The sequence below is a fragment of the Botryllus schlosseri genome, chromosome 9, assembly GCF_051294905.1.
Source record: "Botryllus schlosseri isolate E-star chromosome 9, Bs_hap1, whole genome shotgun sequence".
NCBI lineage: Eukaryota > Metazoa > Chordata > Ascidiacea > Stolidobranchia > Styelidae > Botryllus > Botryllus schlosseri.
In genome coordinates, this window is record NC_137244.1 from 5,654,535 (window position 1) to 5,674,269 (window position 19,735).

Genomic DNA, 19,735 nt, shown 5'->3' on the forward strand with positions numbered 1-19,735 from the left:
TATAGACCGCGGAACGCCAACGACCAACGTACACAGACGTGGTACACGGACTGCACTAAGAACGACAGCGCCTCGGCGCCGGTTTGCCAATCACGGACGTCGAATCACGTCTGCGTTCCAAGTGACTAGTTCTTCGAAATAATTACCAAAACATATGCCGTTCGTAGTGGTGGCGAAAACAGGCCTTCCGTTCGTAGTGAGGTGTTTTCAGAATCAGATTCGAAAACTTTCGTCACGAAACCGCACCTAGAACGCACCCTAAATGTGACCGCATGTATCTCGATTACCGAGTAGCTGTACAACAGAGAAGAGTCTACAGTTAGTTCGTGTTGTATGTCCCGATAAAAACCACAACGTAGACCACTTATGAATCGATTGGAAACATTTCAACCCTTCTTGCATTTAGTCAATTCGAATCAATTGTAATACGGAACCCTCAAGTATGACACACACACATAATATACACACTAATATCGTAAACACTCAACTCGATGACATCGATATAGTGTTACTAAAAATAATTATAAAATATTTGCAAAACTAAATCGAATTCATGTCGTAGCAGGTAAATAAGTTGTTTGAGTGTCGTGTTCGATGAGGACGATTGATGACAAGTATGCTTTGGTGTTTGAGTGAAAATGAATTATTTAGCGTAGTGACCGTTTGTGACCGACGAATGCAATTTGATCATGATATTACAATATACGCTTTAATCAACATAACGACTTGACACTGAAAAACACTTTCATGTTATTCGATAACTCGATACTCGAAACTTGTTACTTGTAGAATTTACCGTTGGGGTGCAAACTATAACGACCATTTTGTATGACAGTATGTTTCAGCTGTTTTGTTGCTAGGACAATCGTGTGATGACTCAGCGCTTTTCGTTAGCAAAGTAGATTGATTTGCGTGTAAGATGTAAGGACCGTAACTAGAAAACATATGTACTCTGTTGTTGGAGTAGCTGATTTATTGCTATGACATGGACATATCCTGAAGGTTTGGTTGGTTTGTTGTCTTAAGGCTGTATCAGACGAGGCGATGCCGGCGATGTCGGCCGATAATTTCTCTACCATCATGTGAGAGATCGTTTAGTTTCAGAAGGCGTTGACCCGTTGCATTTAAACCTGCTCGGGGATGATTGACATCTGCGAATCGGTTTTTTGTTGTTGTACAGGTCAGGTACACTGTACTGTACAACGAACATACTACCGTATTATGATCAGTGATGGGCGGATAGTGATTTCTGAGAATCCGAATCCATCCGACAGCTCAAAGCTCTGATGAGCAATCCTTCCGAATACGAACAATCTCATCCAAATACCCATGCAAATCCGAAAAATCTTGTCCATAATCCAGAAAATCCGAACAGAATAAATATTCCGAAGAAGCCCAATTGTGCAGCGGAGCTAGATACATTTAGGGCCTAGAGTTGGCTGGTTTATATTTGCTTGGACCTTTGACAAAACAACTTTAGAGTGCTACCAGTCCTATAACAAGGGGTACACTGTCCGTTTTGGTTGTCGAGCTGACGATTTTTTTCTTTCGACTTGAAAGTCAAAAGTCACGTCTGGTCAAAATTATCCGGAAACAAAGTTACAACTAGCCGAAAATATTCGAAACTAATTCTGCAATATGGTTATGATGTCTGTCCAATGTGTTCATGCTGCAATGTCTTGTCGAATAAAACCTTCTCTGAACCATGGTAGTATGGTATTTGTAAGGGTAGGTCAAAAAAGTTGAAGGTAGCACGAGTTTTGACTGCCATGATAGCTGTAGAAGAATATGCGCGTGCTGATGCTACTCGAAGGTGGTGGGTGCATCCGATTTTGCAACGCCGGCTTATACTGGATAAGTGGAGCGGCTCAATAATTTAGTACTACATCGCAGTAATTCGTTTCGCAATGCCTCGCCAGAAGCAGGGCCGTAACAGCACTTCGTCAGGCCCCCCCAAAACTTTGGTCTTGGGCCCCCCATAGGGTTATAGACCTAACTTCTGGGGGGCGAAGCCCCCCAGACCCCCCTCCGGCGATACACTGTTTAACGCTATTTATCATATTTATTGGGAGTTTGTTGAGTGAATCAGATTTTGTCGCCTAAGCGCGCGAAGCGCGGAAAAATTTCTACAATTCATGATTGAATCGGTCCGTATGATCGGGAATTGCCTATATTGTTATCAATTTTTATCTGCTCTCTGCTCACGTAATCACATTTGCCGGTAGAGCTGAGTGAGGTGTGTTTGAAAAGGTAGGACCACTCCATTAATAATTAAACATCTTCAAGCGTATACCCGTTGGCAGGAACGAAACAGCACCTCGTCAGGCCCCCAAAAACGTGGGTCTTGGGCTCCCATAGGGTGATAAAACGACCCCCCCCCCATCACGTTGTTCGCGTTTGTCACGAAATCATCTGTACTGTATTATGAGCCAGCGCGAAGCGCGAAAATTTTCGATAATTTATGATAAAATCGGTCAATCAGATCGGCGATTGCATATATATTATGCTATCAATTTATTTTCCTCTCTACTCACGTAATTAGATTTACCGGTTGAGCTGAGTGAAGTGTCTTGAAAACGGGATGGCCCGCAAATAATAATTAAACATCTTCTGGCGGGCGGACCCGTTGATATGACTTCGTTACATGATGTTATTTCGTAACTTCCAGTCTGCTATATCAAAGCATATAGAATCGCCCAAACGTAAGCTTTTAAACTAAGAGACGCACACGATTTCAAATTGGTATTTCTTCACTGGCGTAAATTTTTTCCCAGCGGGATGGTATTTGTCTTGTGAGGTTCAGATTGCAAAGACAGGAACATTCGGCGTCAGTCATTTAGGCGCCTATGTACAATTAAACCTATGTGTATTTTATATATAGAACGCAGTCTTCGGTCAGCATAAGGGCATAGACCTTTTCGGCCAAGGTTTTCTCGCTGCCGATCGTTCTGGCACACTTATTGTAGTCGCATGTTATATTGCCTAAAACTTGATTGTAGGTCTTGGTGCGTCGTAGCGCGGTAATGGCCTAATACCCAATAATAAAGATAAATGGCTTCTTGCATTCGCGCGCAGCGCGAAAAAATTTTGAAAAATTGGCATAAATTTTCAAAAAATACTTTATTATTTATGCTAATTCACGAAATAATTTTGGGCCCCCTTTGAGCTCGGGCCCCCCCATTTGGGGGGTTTGGGGTGCGGCAGTTACGGTGCTGGCCAGAAGGTCCGTCCGCCAAACGGCTTGAGCAAAAGTGACGCTATTCAAGTCTCGACACTGGTTTATATATGGATACGCATGAGCGCATCTCTCACTTCTCTCATCGCCGGCGATGTCGCCGAGTTAATTGACACTGTCAATTAAAATCGGCGGCGATTCGGCCGATGGCAGCGATGATAAAACAAACACTAACGCTCCGCCGACATCGCCTCGTCTGATACAGCCTTTACGAAAGATGACGCGACCTCGGTGTCATAAATTGTGTTAACTAAACTCGGATGGATACCACAATTGTGCTGGACTTACGCATGGTATTCACATACCGTACACTAGGCTTACCATACGTCCTCTTTTAAGAGGATTTGTCCTCTTTTTTTACTTTTTTTTGAAAGTGTCCTCGGAGGACGCCCTTTTGTCCTCTTTTTTGAGATTTTGTCCTCTTTTTTGAAAATTTAGGTCAGATTTAGAGCAAATTGCGAGTGATATGCCGCAAATTAGCACAGAAGTGACGCTCCGGCGGATATTTCAGAGTCAAAAACGGTGAATTTAACTCTGAGCGAAAAGATGACCTTTTTTTTTTAGTCATCCACCTGGCGATGCGGAAAGAAAAACGGTCTTTTGAGCTCTGAGCAGAAGTGATGTCCTTTTTTTTTTAGTCAACCGATCACAAAGTAGGAAAAATTCACCGTTTTTTGAGAATTCTACTCCTGTTTTGCAAGTTGCGAATTTCTAAAAAAGTGTCCTCTTTTTGGATTTCCAAAATATGGTAAGCCTACTGTACACATACAAACTTTTGTGTAAACAACTCTGATGTTTCTGTTCGTACTAGTTCTGTGTTGAACTATTTGATTATTAAGATACATGAACAACCATTCAGACAATAAAGTTGTTGAGGTATCGAAACAGTTTGAAAGCACCACCAATCATTGTACAGGTTCGTAGCATGGGAATATCGAATATTTTCGTGTGCCATGAATATATTTCATATGCCTTTGGTAAGAAATGAGTTGTGTGGGGTAATCATACACAACCTACAAAAGTTAAACTTGTCGCATTTGATTGCCTACTTTTTATCGATGTCTTTGTGATGTTAAAAGACGGATGAGTTTACATTTACATATAGTAAGCGGAGAAACTCAAGTAATAAATTTTACTCGTTTGAAAATACTGATCAATGGAGTAACAGTATCAATATAAGTGGTATATTATTTTTCGCGACATGCAACCAATCTTTTAAGCATAACTTGTCAAAAATTTATCATGTCATAGAAAAGTCGGCTGTTACGAATTCGAAACAAATGTACTTTGATTATCGCGATGATGGAAATTTCGACCAACGCAGTATTTCGGGGGTGGATGTGTATCGCTTGGTATGTTCACCAATCACTGAATGTCAGTTAGTTAATATCATAATCTGATGAGTGAAATTTCTGAGGGCTTTGATTTAGTGAGTTAATTGTCGGTGGTTCAATCACATACAAGTAAGGTATTTAGTGAGTGAGTATTGAGATGACATTTACTTTGACGAATGACAATGGGAAAATTTCCAATTTCTCTGATCGTGTGCGTTGTACAAATAGTTCTAGTGTGCATTCTGTGAACATCATACAAATTGACAACGACTTCCAGTAGTTTGGTTAGATGATGGCAATTATTCCGGAGGTTCAAATCGATAGCACTACTATGAACAACAATACAAATACATTTTTGTAGATTTCAGTGTGGTATATACTTCGATTTTATTATTGGTATGAGTTTTGTTTTAACCAAGACCGGTTGAATAGGTTGCATCCAGTAAAGATATTCCGATTACTTCTGCACTGATCAAAGCCTTAGAGTGTGACCTCGTAATGTTTTTACATTTCACGCATCTTCGACAGAGAGTGTGAACAGAGTTTAACACGGATTAAACGACACCACCCCGGAGCCCAAAGTCATATTTTCGTACTGTGTAATGTGCGTATGTTTCAATTCGATGTCGCAGATTCCGACGATAAAGTATTGCACCGGTTGTTAATCAGCAAACGAAATTGTTGTGTCATCTTTAGTCTCAGTAACTGGAAATAATTACATTTCGACCGGGTTGTCCGGTAGACGCGAGCGAACCATCAGAAACACGCGCAGGCACGCGGGCAACGTTATCAGCGTACGCAATACGCTTCTCGCAGCAGGGTATGCGCAGCATAAGCCGCCCTGTCTCTCACCCGGTATTCACTCCCAGCAGCATATTTTGTGATACGATTGTTGATATACAATGCTCTTTCCTATTCTCTACTAGTTGCTGACGATTACCCCTGACGAGTGTCAGCCGAAAATATTCGGGTTCATTTCAATATGAATATACTATTTAATTGTATATTGAAGTTCTGTACCTCCAAGAAGCTCTTCATAATTACATTTGCAAAATATTTTCGGATATCCGCGATACGCAGAGTGATTTGTACCAAGGTGGAATAATTTTCCAATCAATAACATTTCAGACACGTATAGTTTTATAACTCAATATGTTAATAACCATGGTAGTGAAAAGTTTGTTGCTGTCATAATAATCTTTTCCACAACACCGAGTCTAATTAACGCGAATAATTTAATCATCAAGTCATGATCAACTATTACATATGTCACATCAATGTATCAATCCTTATGTTTACAGAATGATAACTTTCGATTGTAAGAAATGAATTATCAACTACGTTGGTCAGACTTTCAAATCTCGTATACTCAAACATATTATGTTAGTCTCAAGTCGCCTGTACCGAAGAGTAATTACTTTTGTCTTACAAAATATATCGAGTAATAATTACTTTGTCTTGCAGAATATGCCGCGTAGTAATTCCTCTATCTTACAGAATAGTAACGACTTTTAAAGTTGAATAAAAAAGATGCGTCGTATGGATATGAGTACAACCGAACTTGTTATGGATTTTAGGTTTTAGTGATTGTATGGACTCGTGTATGCTTGGCTGTTTTTCGTACTGATACTGTTTGAGTTGGTCGGGTAAGTTACAAACGGATTTACTTGACAATGTTTTTGTGGTTGACTCTTTGAATATGGTAAGATGGTAAGATGTCGAGACGTAATACTATTTCCGTACACTCAATTACAACAAAACATGACCCCCATTCAAATAACCCGTAAGCTACAAGTGAATTTAAAACTTGATGCTGTTTTGTGGTTAACTCAAGTCAGTGGTCATGTTTGTGTTGATTTCAGGAATGATCATGACGAGTTGGCCGGGTAAATTAGGTAATGTGGTAGTAACTATGACCGTACAGAGTTGCTGACATTCCAATATATTTTACGCTGTAATATACGGATTTAATTGTGATAAATTATTTCTCAGTTATTGTTCAGACATTCAAATCTCGTTTACTCAAAATATAATATGTTTATGGCAAGTCGTATATGCACCGATTAGTAAATACTTTGTCTTCAGAATAGTAACGACCTTTACAAATGAATAAAAAAGACCGATCATACGAATACAGCCAGGATGAATTAATTCAAGTTTGTGAGTCGTAGTGATATAATCAAGTAAGTGAAAACTAGATTTTTAACACTTTTTAATGTTGTGAATAATTCTTTTGAGTATGGTAAGATGTTAAAATATCTCTTTGACAAACGGAAAGCGGGATCGCGAATAGAGTTGCAATGTTTCATTACTTGTTTCAAATCAATGTGCGTATAATATCGAAATGGGACTGTGGGAAAGTTGGTAGTCATGTTTGTCAATCCTATTTCAATTCACACTACGCCAAAGTCAAAATATTCGGTTTCGGATTATCTCAATTTACCTATAGAACATCTCGCGAATGGATTCCGACACCGTACAATAACTAGATCGCTATGCCTGATGCATTATCGCGTCAGTGACGTGGGATTTTACAATTATTTCACACCTTTTTGAATAAGCGTCAACTTCACAGAGGATTAGGGATGGATCAGAAATAAGTGAGAATTTGTCGGTATTCGAATCACCGTCTGCGACGGTTCTGTTATTCGTTACATATTAAATCTTACCAGTGAAATCCAGTTCTGCGACAAACTAAGTACCAAAATAGTACCTTGTGATTGATTGGAATGTATGTAACAGCAAGTCGCGAATGATGGTTATGTCTTAGGTGTTATCTTGTGAGCGATCGCGGGATTTGTAACCTATCTCACACCTTTTTGAAGTGTTAGTTTGTGAGCGTGGTTATTGTTGATATTCGAATCGCCGTCTACGCCGGCTCTGTGCCAAACTAATTACCAAAACATTACCATGCGACTGATTCCTAGATTTAGCAAACTATTTCACACCTTTTTCGCTGAAAGTACGACATGCCGACGCAGTCTATACCCGAAAGTACGAATCACCGCCGCGTCCATAAGAATAACGATATATTGAAGTCGCAATCGCCGTAAACGTTAGGATTACCTGGAATCGGTCATATATAATAATTTGGGGTTTATACAATAACTATAAGGATCAATCACGTGATCAATATACTTCGTAATCAACATCACCTCATCAGACATGGGGTAATCGCGATTAGTAATCGTAATCGATTACGACGATTACAGCATTTTGAAGTAATCGTAATCGTAATCGATTACATTCGAAAAAAATCCGAAGTAATCGTAATCGTAATCGACTACTTCCCATATCTAATCGATTTTTTTGTGAAAGAACGATTACTTTTTGTTTGTACAAGGACTACGACATAAACTGAATATTCGTGAACAAGAATGAGATAATATACCGCGTTAGCGATAGCACAAACGTCTGTTTTCAAACGCCACTGACTCATTATTACGTCAGAAGTATTAGCTCCGCTCGTCATTGCGTAAGAAGTATCCACACATAGTAAACAGACATGCGATGGACATTGTAGTCTGATTGTAAGAACACCTCCCGTGGTGTATATCGGGTTATCAATACACTGCAGAAGCCCCTACCTCGCCGTAGGATATTGATCACCACTCTGCCTGTAGCTTCAAATAGTACTTATGTATTGATGTTTGGTTGTGCTTAGTTAAACGCAGTTTACCGTTGCTGCTTGGCGAGAAGGAGACCTACGTACGCACGTGCACCTGACGAAGATTCGGAATTTTGTACTCGTCGAATAAAACATTGCAGTTTCCACAACGAAGCATTACAAATAAACAGCTGCTGATATATATCATAACCGAGCCGTGCTTAGCCGTTTCTCGTAACAGCAGCCCGCAGTATATGTATTAAGTTGAAGGCAGAAATTTTATGGTCACTATATCTTATTCTCATATAACTACTTGAAACGGGCGTCAATCGTTATTTCACAGTTCGTTACTTAGCATTTGGACCTGCCGCCATAACCATCCGCTTATATAGCCTGACATGTTAGCGTGGGTTGTGGCTAGAATCAGCAATTCAGCCAAAACAGCAATTCGTCCCCCTGTCCAACCGTTGGTCAATTTTCAAAACTGAATTTCGTCAATAATATTGGTAATTGCATTGTATTACTATTCATTTATAACCTCTCTCAACCCCGAGTGTCAGATTTACCTGTAGAGCTGGGGCACGTAATTCATAATCATAGCATCTGGTATGTTGTTATAATTACTTTATTTTATGTTGTTACTTCGCGACCTCCAGTCTGTTGTATAATCAAAAGATATTGTACTCGCCCAAACGTAGCAGACTAAAAGAATATCTTTTGTGAGACGCACACACAAATTGTCATGGCTTTATTCCTTTGTGGATGCGCCAGGTGACATTTGCATTGTGGTGCCAGATTGGAAGGACAGGAGTTATTATAGTCACGTCCACCCAGCGCGGCTATTGACAATGGACGAATACCCTAAGTTTCGGCCAAGGTATTTCTTTGGTATCACATCCCGTGGAGTTGCGTGTTGGCCGAAACTGCATATGTCTTTTGGTGTGTTGTGGGATCGTGGCGCGGTAATGACCGGATCCGAAATGACTGTTCCCATAAAATAGCCTATGTATGTTTTTTCTTGAGGGGAAGAGGTATGCATTTCAAACCCAGCTATCTACTGGAGCAGGGGTCACCAACCGTTTTGAAACAAAAAGGTACTTCTTGAGTAGTGTGTACTGATTATTGCGACGACCGACGGGTTACCACTTACTCCCGCCGTTTATCCGTGTTCAGTTGGATTTCTTCACTTAGAGCAGTGGTTCTCAACCTTTTTTAGACATGCCCCCCTTTTTAATAGTGAAAAATTTCGCGCCCCCCCCCCCTTATCGTCATATCACAAAATCCAACTGGGATGCTAGCAACCCCAACAGTTTGTTTGGTGGTATGGACGGTTTTGAATGTTGATGAGAGAATAAAAAATATGAAATTTGGGCTATATAGAGAGAAACACGCGTGCATTGGAGGTAAATCGCGCCGAGCGCGAAAATGTTTTTCAGGTGACCGCTTCTTCGCGCCCCCCTTCAGATGTTTCACGCCCCCCCCCCAAGGGGGGCGCGCCCCCAGGTTGAGAACCCCCGACTTAGAGTAAGAAAATCAGACCACAGGGCCGAGTTTCCGCCCCTTACCAAGAACAAAAAACGCTCACTCGCCGGGACTCACACCAGCTCCTCCGGGCTCAGTTGCGTTGCTGCAGTGCGCGCCGAAGCGCCAATCTCCGCGTCGAGACTCGGGAATATGAACTATAGATTCCCGTTGAGCCGCCGCGTGGGCGAAGACAAGCAATGCCCCGAGCGACTGCGTTCGTGTGTTCCTTGGGGTCGGCCGACCCATGTTCAACTGCTGCTCATATGAAACCAGCTTCAACTTTCAGGGGGGAGTAGTATATATCAGCTAGTTTTCATGCGGACCAATTAAATCGCAGCATTTAATCACGTGACCACTTTTGAATTTCAAATCAAACAGAGAAAAGCGCGCGAAAGAGTTATATCAATAGTGCTTCAATAGGGACAATGGGTGACAATAAACGGGCGTGACCGTTATTGTATTGACAATGATTGCGTCAGCTGATCGCATAATGGGTGTTAATGGGTGTGGGTTAGGAGAGCGAACCGTGACAGCATAATGGGGTGTGTGCTAGCGAGCGTTATGGTATTGCGCAATGGTTAATACCGTAGACAAGTCCAAAACCTAGCGATATTGCACCATACACACCTTTGATCACGTGACAGATTTGTAATTATATATATATGTTTATTCCACGGAGAAGTTCACTTACTATTTCAGTTACGTTCGATGCGCTGCACTATTCATTACGAAATTGCTCAATGATGGGAAGAATAGTGATCAACGATACCAAATTCATGTCTTCAACAAAGATCATAATGAATCAAACGTCAAAGAGTATAGTATTAACTGGTGTAGAAGTGATACAATTGAAACAGCAATTCAAAATAAAACGTCATGAAGGATATACATGTGTTATTATAAGTGGGGATGAAGAAAAGTCAATAAAGATTAATGATAAAGATGTCTGCATATCCGGAAATGATATTACTATTACCCAAGGAGTCAATGTGGAATTACATCCTTCTTTCATGAAGAGTTGTTGTAGATTTGAAATGCGCGACGCATGTCATTTCATACGTTAATCAAATCATTCATTATTCTGTAAACTATTTCTATTTACATGTATAATTAGATTGAGTTATAATTTATTTGAAAGCAAGTGCGACAGTTCGAATACTATCATTCGATAGGCATGCGTGCTTTGAAGCGATTGATATATGAACAAGAAAAATTCAAGCAGAATGCTTACGAAGCTATCCGAGCAGGACCATTCGATGAAAAGAATATGTATAGTTGGTGGGCAACGATCGAAGGACCAAGCGCAACGCCCTACGAAGGTGGTGTGTTTAGACTATCAATCGAATATTCTACCGAGTATCCATTCAAGCCTCCTAAAATGCGATTTGAAACACGGATATACCATCCTAACGTAAGCTGTAAAGGTACCATATGTGTCGATATTTTACAAAAGGAATGGTCACCAGTGATGACAACGTCCACCTTACTGATATCAATACGTTCATTGCTCGCTTCACCGAACCCTTATGATCCGATGGATCAAGAGAGCGCTGAAATGTATTTGAAAAATAAGGAACGTTATTTCCAACTAGCTACTCAATATACCCGTAGACATGCAATGGAAGATACGCAAGTCACCCAGCAAGAAAAATAGTGTTGTTTTAATCCACCGCGAGTAGCGTGGAATTGCATTATACATTCCTTATTGTTCTTGTAATAAATAACAAAAACTCAACGTCTTTTTGCGATGTTATTCGTTTGAATGGGGACTTAGCTCAATGGTAGAGTATCTGTCTTGCAAATAGAAGATACGGGTTCAATTCCCGTAGTCTCCACGACTTTTCTATTGATGCTGTATCTGACTAGAACACGAATGAGGAGCCGTAGCTGTTTTACGATTTTATTACAGACATATCAAACTAGTAACAAGCATTATAAAATCGTGCGTTGTGTAACGCTTCGAATACGATTATATTGTTTACAACGATCGCATTCCCTTTAAATTCTATAACAATAGGAGACCCACGCGGTAAACAGTAATGTTTGTCTTTGCAGACAGTGATTGTCGGAGATTCAATCTTACCGTAGTGACGGACATGTAGTTTCTTCACTACGATCTTGTTGCTACGATACATTATTTCACATGAGAATGGAATAGTGATAGATCTCACTTTCGGTAATACAATCGTTTTTTCATAATAGCTACGATCTCCATTACTACTCAAGCGTAGGGGACCAATACAAATGCGAGCCATAGTCATGATTTACGTTCACATTCTTCTCCACAACAAAATAGCGTATATAATAAGAATTCCAGAAATAACAGCGCGGTTGCAACGATAGTTATTATTTCGATTTCTTCCATTGAGATTTTATCCAACTGAAACTTCTTTTTCGAATGAGATGATCGTGTTCATCCAATTTGAAGCTTGATGATATCGAACACTTTTGTCTCTTATCGAGTTGTCGCAATTTACGCATAAGATCGAAGAATTTGATTTCGTCGTGTTCACGTATGACGGTTCTGAAATTCTTTGCAAAAGCACTACCGTCTTCAAAACACCAACTGATTTGATCGTCACTAACTGCACTTATGAGAACAGTTTTGGATTTTACGTCTCGTTTGCGCTTGAGTGCTTGCGAAGCAGCGTCTTCTCGTAAATGAAATTTCAAATCGGCAGAGTTACCACTATAACACTGCGCAAACATGAGTAGGTTTTTTGTATCTTTACGAAAGCTTTTTAATAGCTCACACATATCATCATCGAGTAGATGCCTATCATAAAATACAAATCCGGAATCGCGAGCTTCAGGATCATTTTCTTTTGTGTTATTTGGACATGAAAAGCCGTGACCGACGAAATATATGAAGTTTATCTTGGCGCTACTATCGGCCTTCGTTTGAAGCTCTCTGGAAAAATTTCCAAGAGTGGCTTGCTCTTCACGCAACACTTTGATATCTTCAGTCTTGAATTTGAATTTCTGTACTAAGATATCTGTCATAATCTGAATGTCTTGTAACGTTCCTTCATTTTCGACATGGTGCGGCTTTCCGCGATAACACATCGATACTATAAGCGCATTCATGATGACACTGACTAGATCCCGAGCAATAACCACTTATATACTCTGATGAATACACACGAATTTATTAAAAGCGATTTCTCAAAAATTCCCATAATTTTAGTCTACGAAAAACGGCAAGTTCACCGCGGTTACGACGAATAATTCTATGCTTCGACAACACATCTATATACAGACAATTTTTAGGAAAACGCACTGGTATCCAATCAGACCCGCGGAAAATTGTAACTTCGTTATCATGCGGGTAAATGCGTATGTGAAACGGCTCGAAAGAAATTCTATGAATACGATTTGCATTCATGACAATAATTTTTCCTTGGACTTTCATGTAGGCCTTCTCATCATCTCCAAAGTATTCTATGATGGTGAAACTAGTTGCTCCCATTTCAAGATTCTAACGAAGTCCACTACGATATCGTCGTTCTTTTTTCGATCATCACCGAAGTGATCCAAATACTGTAGTGTGCTCATACCAGTAGAGCGTTTCACGATATATGCAATTGCATGAGCTCCACAAGCGTCTGACCTTTCATGCTGTAAAGGTTTTATTGAGCTAGTATAATTTTCGGGATCAAGGAAACTCGCAATCTCAATCCTGAATGGAGTGATACCCAGACTATCGTGAAAATGGGTTTCATATTGATCAGCATATATGCAAACCCAGTGACTACCTTCCTTGTGACTTTCATCATAATTGATGACAATTGAATAAGGAGGTTTTGGGCGCTGAGGGAGTTGATCAATAGGGAAATTCCCTAGATAGTGTTGTTTCGTAGCATGGTAACTATACAATATTTCATCTATTTCTTGTCCGTTCATATCACGGTCACCGTGCGAGCTTGGCTTATTTCCAGTATTTTTTGAAATTCCATAAAGCACAGCAGTGTCGTTTCACTCTCAACACCTGCTGCAGGAAAGGTGATTCGAAGACTGATCGTTCCACTTTTCTGCAGCTCGAAGCAGTCATCTAAATCGTCACCTCGCAAATTATATGCCAGAAGCGTGTATCCATTTGCGAACTCGGAAGGTGAAATCAAGCCTTTTTGTCGTTCGATGGCACCCATAGATTGAACGAGATTTAGGTAGGCCTCGGAATAATGATTGTTTTCAAAATCAAGTTCGTAGCCACCCTCTGGCATAAGGAAACCATTTACTTTCAATTCAACCCGATTCATTTTATTATGAATAAAATTATATGGGTTCTTATCTAATGCTCCTTGAAATGCCTCGGTTTTCACCATTGCTATAATCAAACGAGTCGGCAGGGTTCCCGAATACAGATTACCAATATCGATTTGAGTGGTGTTAGCCGCAAAAGTTCGAGTCAGCAGCTTCATGTCCATAAAGGGATACCTAGCCGGTGCGTCTACCATCAAGGCAGATTTTACATCTTCGGTTACCCGCACTCCGCATAGGTGCAATTCTTTTTTGATGATTTTGAAATTGCTGGTAGCGGCTCCAAACAGAAAGAAACTTTTCGGATTCAATGTTAATTCGAACTCTAACGGAACCTCGTCCAAAATATAGCGGTCTTGCAAACACAACCCATGATGTATTTTACCGCGAATTTCAACGACTTTGCTCCCGGCATACGGCAAACTTCTCGCCTTATGACCTTTGTTAGCCGCATCATTGCCTAGGGCCGAGTCATCTAATTGCTTCTCTGTGTCCTTGAGTCATCCTTGTGTAAGAAGTGTTGTCTCTTGCACGTCGTGAGGTGTGAACAGATAGTGTAAGTAGGCTGAATAACATTGTAGCTTCACGTCTTGTTTCAGGGTATGGTTCCCGACTTTGATGTGAAGTTGAGAAATTAGAGAATCAAGAATGTTATTCACAACTCCAATGCTGTCCGTGGCAGCTAGATCCGCATCGCCTTTCAATAGTTTCAAGTGAAATAAAAAATAGGATTCGCTTAAATCAATAAAATCGTCACATCCTTCATAGCGGTAAATAATTACGCTTGCGTTGTCCGACACAGGTGGAATCTTAATGATCCGTTTCTTCTCCACGCTTGTTTGGGTAGGTGGGAGTTGAAAAAGATCCAAGCTAGGATGTACGCCTTCGGCAGATTTCGCGTGAATTAGCTCCGTCATCTTTCGCGAGTCTGCTAGCTAATGAAAAATAAAGTAGGGAGAGTTCTATTTAATCGAAAATGTCCCGTCGCCGCTTTTTCCCTTTCGTGGTCTTTTTTCTAGGTGCCTTTCTCTTGCCTAGGAAGTTGCCAAGAGCTTTGCTAGCTGCTTGTTTACCTCTTATTTTGAAGCTTTCACCGACGTTTTGCCCACGCAATACGTCAGAAGCTACTTCTGCTCCTGTATGGAGTAGTTGTTTGCCGAGAGCTTTCGCCCCTTTTGATATCAATGGTACAACACTTCGTCCCAAACTACGAAACAGATTTCCTAAACCGTGTCCTCTTTGCACTCGTCCTCGAAAATAGTTTATGCCATTACCACTTTGCACACGATAGTATTGTTGAAAGGCATCGCGATCACAACAGTAATGTGCTCTCATGATGACGTAAAGCAAGTGTGATATCAATCATGGACCCCTTCAGATTTATACCCGTACCTTTATCGTCTTTGATACTAATCTGAATTCGACGAGTGTCTTCCGTAATCATAGGGAAAAAGTATATTTTTTCGAATATATGATGTTGATATTCATTGACACTACTCGTAATGGGGATGTTTCGTAATAGCGGAGCTTTCGTGTCGCCGACTGATTGCGGTCGAATGAGATCGGTATAAATTAATAAATTGGTGATAGGCGTAATGGAATCCCTCAGAGTGATCTCTGAAGTTAAATAATTCCCTCCTAGCAGCTTTTTCTTCTGAAGCTTTCCATACACGAAAACCGGATTTCTGACTCCGGTTGGATTCTTCAGGAAATTAGGAAACGCACCCGATTTGTAAGGTGGAATGACTAACATACCAGTAGAACTTCCTAGCTGGTTAATATATACTTGGTCCTGCGTGCGATTGATTCTATCAATCAAACTTTTGAAGTCATAATAATTACCCTTGGGGTAATAATAATGATTTTTACTTCCCACTTGAATCAGAGGCGATGTTTTCTCATCCTGAAATTGCCATAACAGAGCGTCGAAAGCGGGTATAGTAGGTTGGAACTCGTTGCGAATCGAGAACTCCGCTAGGCCCAGTTCGTATTTTCCTGTAATCGGACGTGCTAGCTCGAGAACAAAATCTGATTCCAAACTGCTAATGTGAATGTATTTCATAGTGCGATACCGCGCTTTCGGAATTGAAGTACAGCGCTCGATGGAGCGCTTCGAAACGGAATTTCACCACCTTTGTGATCCAGCAAGGAAATTTTTACACGTTCCAATCTATTTATACTTAGCGGAAGAAAGAAAGGTTTTACGTAATATTTTGAAAACACCTTCTTATCTCCTTCGACTTTTACAACTCGTAATAAACGCTGTAGTGAACCGCTAGACTCTTGGGGTTCAATGATGTGGCAATGAACGTATACGAAATCGATTTTCGACAAGGGTCGTACATCAAAATTGAGATGTATTGTCTTGTCAGTGAAAAAGTATGCGGATAGGTCTGCTCTATTCTTCGGTAATATGAAACGTAGGAGAGTAAGGGTAACTACCGCCAATTCTAGATGCTCAAGTGTTCCAGTATAATCGTACTCTCTGGTGTCGATTCGATATCGCGTATTCTCTCCCGGTGTTGCACTAGCTGCAATGTTTTTGTGTGGAATCGAAACCGTCAGGCTATCACTTTCAGGAAAACACTTGACTTTCACATCGGGATTAATGCTCTCCAACGATTTAAACATGTCATATACAGATTCATATTCACCAATTTTGAACTTCAATCTTCTTGTGACTTCACTGGGACCCATAATGTCGAAACCGTAGTAGTTATTTGTGATTGCGATCCGTTCGTTAAAATCGGTTGGGAAGCCAATCTCAGTCAACGCGACTTCGCTTCTTTCTACATTTCTTGGGGTGTCTAGTTCGTTGGTGTAAACCGCAGCTGTATTTTGTGGAAACCTGCCCATGGAGGTATTGGAAAATAACGTAATATAACTCATAGTTTGGGTATCTTTGGAGCCGGTAACATATATCCCACACACGAAGATAACAGCGACACCCAAAGCTCTTTGTTGTCTTGCACGACACTCAAATTATACAGCGAAAAACTCACGATGAGCAGTATAATTATAACTTGAGCAATGAATTGATAAAAGTTACGGTTCGACGATATCTTTTTGATCGACCCAGGTATTGAATTCCGGTCCATAATTCAACCACTTCACTAAAAACTGACTACGTTTACCACGCCGTCGCCTCTTTATAATCTTTTCGACTTGCCATTTTTGCGGTTCAGTAACGGGTTGAATTTCTTGTCTGTAAAATTGTCCGTCAATTATTTCGTTATTGTAATCACGTAAGCGATAGGTTGGCGGATCTCCTTTCATGGCTTTGACAATGTAAAATATCTCGGGTTGCCAGTTGGGCCGACTAGACTTCTCAAACAGATTGCGAATTTTCGAGATGCGTACAGGGGTCCCGACCGCTAAAGTGGGTAGTTTGGAGTCGCGAAATCCATACATTTTTTGCCAAATGCTTTCTTGATTATGTCTATTAACTTCACTAGGAGGGATCCCTAACGAGCGGTGTCTGGTGTGATTGTACGAATAGACCATATCATATAGCACATCGATATAATTTCCGGTGTTATTTTTCGTGAAATAGCGGTAGAAGATTTGACGGAAACTACGGATAGCCCTTTCCGCAATCGAAGATTTCAATTCGCTTTTCGTGTAAAAGTACCGCACCTTGTTTTTTCCGAGAAAATTCTGAAAAGCTCGACTCGTGTATTCTGTACCTCTGTCTGTCTGTAGCACTAATGGAAGGCTCTCTTTGAAAACTTTTTTGAAAGCAGATATCATGTTGTCACTCGATTTATTTTTAATCGGAATCATCCACACATACTTGGAGAAAACATCAATAATAAGAATAATATATCTAAATCCACGATTGTATTTCGAAATAGACTGTACGTCGATTAAATCGCTTTGAAACTGCGCTCCGATCCCTGACACAACAACTTGGCGACGTTTAAATCTTTTTCGAATGGGAAAGTGATAGGTATAACTATCTTGTCCCTTCAACCACTCGCTGTCTTTCTGTAGGTAAGCACCCCTATAAGAATTGGGTTTTTTGGGATCGAAGTAGTCTAGTTTGTCCATTGCTTTCCAAAGTAGCGTTGATTGGGCTTTTGTTGACGCGGAGTATCGAGTTCTTTCCAGTTAAGCGGAGGTTTGAGGTCGACCTTTTTCTTTGCTTTTTTCTTGGGTTTTTTCTTCTTTGGAGTATCTCCCTCCTGTTTAGTAACGCTCCAATTAAACGCGTGCGGGGGCCCCGGCGTCGCGTTTGTGTCATCAGATGGTGGCGCGCGCGCTGCGTCTGCTTTAATGACGGGCGGCGACGCGTTTTTATCGTCGAGTGACGAAGCGTTTGCGAGCGCCTTTATCGCCGCGTCATTCTTTCTCAGGTTTCTCAAGACATTGATACCGTGTTTGTAAAGCGCTAGTTTTTGCACGCGAGTCAAATCCGAGTCTCTGATTTTGGCAATATGTTTGTCAAATTTCCTTTCGTATCCATCTTTTGTTAGTAGCGGTGGAAAATAGAGCTCACGCATTTCTCGTCAGTCCGCCCAAGAGGCTTCCCAGTATCGGAATAGCGGCACTCAAAATGGCTAGGAACGGAATAACGTTAGATACAGTATTGAATCAAAGTTACACGTATTTACCCGAAAGAAAGCCTCCCTTTTGCAAAACTTTTCGTCTGCCTTTTTGAGTTTTGCAACACAGGACCTTCCGTATACTGGATTTGTGATTTTTCAATTTAGATTTTCTTGCTTTAGAAATAGGTACATCGCCCGATACCAGGTTTCGAAGACACTCGCACACACTACGACAAATTCCTTATGTCTCAATAACTGAATACGTTCAGGGTTTTTAGCCCTCCGTAAAGTTTTCAATTTGGTAAGATGATCTTTTAAACGTTTTTTCAAAATGAGTCTTCGCGCGTCCTTAGCCATCCCGAATGATGATTATCGTTCGAGCAGCGCGCTATTTATTCCAAATACACAGTCAAGCGTTCGTCCGGAAATATGTTGGTACGAAGTCGATACTTTTCCGGTGTCTCTTGGGTTAAATCAATGGCAATATAAGAATAAGGTTCGCGAGTTGCTCTTTTGTATGCTTCTGTAAGCATAGTAGGATTGTCCGGGAACATTTGGCGTGACAGGTAACGTATTTGTGAAACGTCACGTGGATTTTTAAACACCACAATATAGCTAGCGCTGAGAGTGACGTCACGAAAACCTCCACCTCGGTGAAATATGTTCTGGACTAATAGGATTACTGAGACATTATTATGATGGGAATGACGTATGAATAGGTCCCTCGCTTGTTGTGCTTCCGTCATCATGTCGTCTAGTATTATCAGAGTGTGTCCATTACCACCCTGCTGTAAATGTTCTAACTCGTCTAGACCTTGGTGGAATTTCACACCCTTCATTTTATCGTATAACGGCTGATAATTATTGTACAGCCAAATAATCTTCCTTGGATAAGGCGCGATGATCTTCTTGGCATTTTGCACAAGTCGATAGGCAAAACATGTCTTACCACAGCTCGAAGGTCCAGCTATAATCATCCTGAACGGAGAATTTAAGACACGTGCACGCTCCATTTTTTATTACAAAACAGTCAACATTTTATTACAACGCAAGCGGTACAGTATGAATCCCATCACTCAGTACAATTCTTTTATAGTAACCGTATGATAAAGCGGAACGATATTGATGATATGTGAATATTTCTCCCTGAAAGCAGCGGAATCCGGAGTTATATCCACCGGAGATAGAACGGTTTTGCAATACACCTTTGAAATCTTTGAAAGTTTTG

At 40.7% G+C, this 19,735-nt stretch overlaps 1 protein-coding gene and 1 non-coding gene across 3 annotated transcripts in view; both read left to right on the forward strand.

The window, feature by feature from the left end:
* Positions 1-19,735, forward strand: part of LOC145446954 (uncharacterized) — a 486,702-nt gene that overhangs the window by 443,008 nt on the left and 23,959 nt on the right. The window lies entirely within an intron of this gene.
* On the forward strand, positions 11,465-11,535 carry Trnaa-ugc (transfer RNA alanine (anticodon UGC)). The gene has a single exon. It is a non-coding gene; the product is annotated as a tRNA-Ala (tRNA).